The 1563-nt window shown below is 43.1% G+C and overlaps 1 pseudogene; it reads right to left on the bottom strand.

Annotated features, from left to right (window-relative positions):
* Positions 1–387: 387 nt before the first annotated feature.
* Positions 388–1363, bottom strand: LOC122110939 (annotated as a pseudogene).
* Between the last annotated feature and the right edge of the window lie 200 nt (positions 1364–1563).

The raw sequence follows: 1563 nt of genomic DNA, 5'->3' as shown, positions 1-1563 counted from the left end.
AGAAAGGAAGGAAGGCAGGAAGGAAGGAAGGAAGGAAAAGGAAAATAAAAACAAAGCCAACCAAATAAAAAACAAATACTAAATACCAGCAGTTCCTGGTGCTGGGTAGATTTTTCTCTTCAAGTAATGTTACCCCCACAATTATTTTCATACTTTAATTTTATTTAGCCTTCTGGAAGATTATTGAGGGCAAGAAACCACAAACCATGATTTTATTTTAGTCAGTCATGGTCGTGGAGCTTGAACTCAGGGCCTGGGCACTCTCCCTGAGTTCTTTTTGCTCAAGGCTATTGCTCTACCACTTTGAGCCACAGCTCTACTTCTGGTATTCTGGTGATTAATTGGAGATGAGTGTCTCACGGACATTCTTGCTTGGGCAATTTTTTCTTTTAGTTGAGGTGAAAAAAAACCTGTCTCATAAGTTCATATGTTGTAAAAGCCACTTCCTGAGAGGGAATACAGTTGATGTAATTAAGAGATAAGCCATGATACAAGCCTTTTCGAATTCCATGGTGTCCATAGATATACTTCATCATCTCCTGCACAGTAAGGCACTTTTCAGATTCTGGAAGAACAATTCCTAATTGCATTTGCCTACAAATTACATCAAATGGGTAGAATATTGTCTATGCTAGGGCTCTAACAACAGCACCACAATGTAAGTCTAGGTGAGTTTTCAAAGCTAAGACATTAGGATTGTCTGATGAAAGTCTGCCAAGAAGGATAGGAACATGGGAAAGCCCAACACTCTTTAAGGTACCCAAAGTAGAAAGTGAAACATCTGCATAAGGAGCCATTTCTAAGACAGTAGGCATCTGGCCTCTGTAAAATCTTAGGACATCATCTTCCTTGGTGTAAATTGTTTTGAATGAATGAATGATTCCTGTAAGTGTGTTCTCTTTTCACCTGGAATGCTAGGCCTACTCTAACCATGTCAAGAGGGGAGGTACTGATAATGGCAGTCATACCAGCTATGGATCATCTGTGCAACATGACCAGAAAATCCCAACATTGTGGTAATTAACGTTTGAGACTACTCAAATGCCATCAACTGGATTGCACCATAGGGAAAAATTTGAAACATCATATACCATTTCCTTTATACAATCCAAGGTATTGTTCCTTTCGGGGAACAGCACACAATGTTGAGAGTACTGCTAAATGTTTGGGATGGTGATTGTGTGCTTGCAATAAAACTTTTACTTGATCCAAAAGAGCAACTGTTGTTTTGACACAGCATCCAGCAACACCTCCAGCCAGGAAAGAGTCAAGTCAATAGAAGTCTCCACGAGCAGTGGGCTGGCCCTCCATCCCCTGCTCCCTGTGGCACCGCAGGCAGGGAATCAGCTGCTGCGGCAGCCATCAGCACCAAGCTACATCAGTATCCTCCGATGCCAATTTACAAACCACAGGCCAGGGCTGTGGCTGGTGCGGGCGGGCACTGACACTGGGACCAGCTGCCACGTGGGCAGGGCCAAGTCAGTAATTATTTTTTTTTTTGCCTGGGCTGGGGCTTCAACTTAGGCCTGGGCACTGTCCCTGAGCTTCTTTTGCTCAAGGCTA

The sequence above is a fragment of the Dipodomys spectabilis genome, unplaced genomic scaffold (genome assembly GCF_019054845.1).
Source record: "Dipodomys spectabilis isolate Male_0828 unplaced genomic scaffold, ASM1905484v1 ptg000082l, whole genome shotgun sequence".
Taxonomy (NCBI): Eukaryota; Metazoa; Chordata; class Mammalia; order Rodentia; family Heteromyidae; genus Dipodomys; species Dipodomys spectabilis.
The sequence above is the reverse complement of the archived record's forward strand: the minus strand, read 5'-3'. Positions and strand labels throughout refer to the sequence as shown.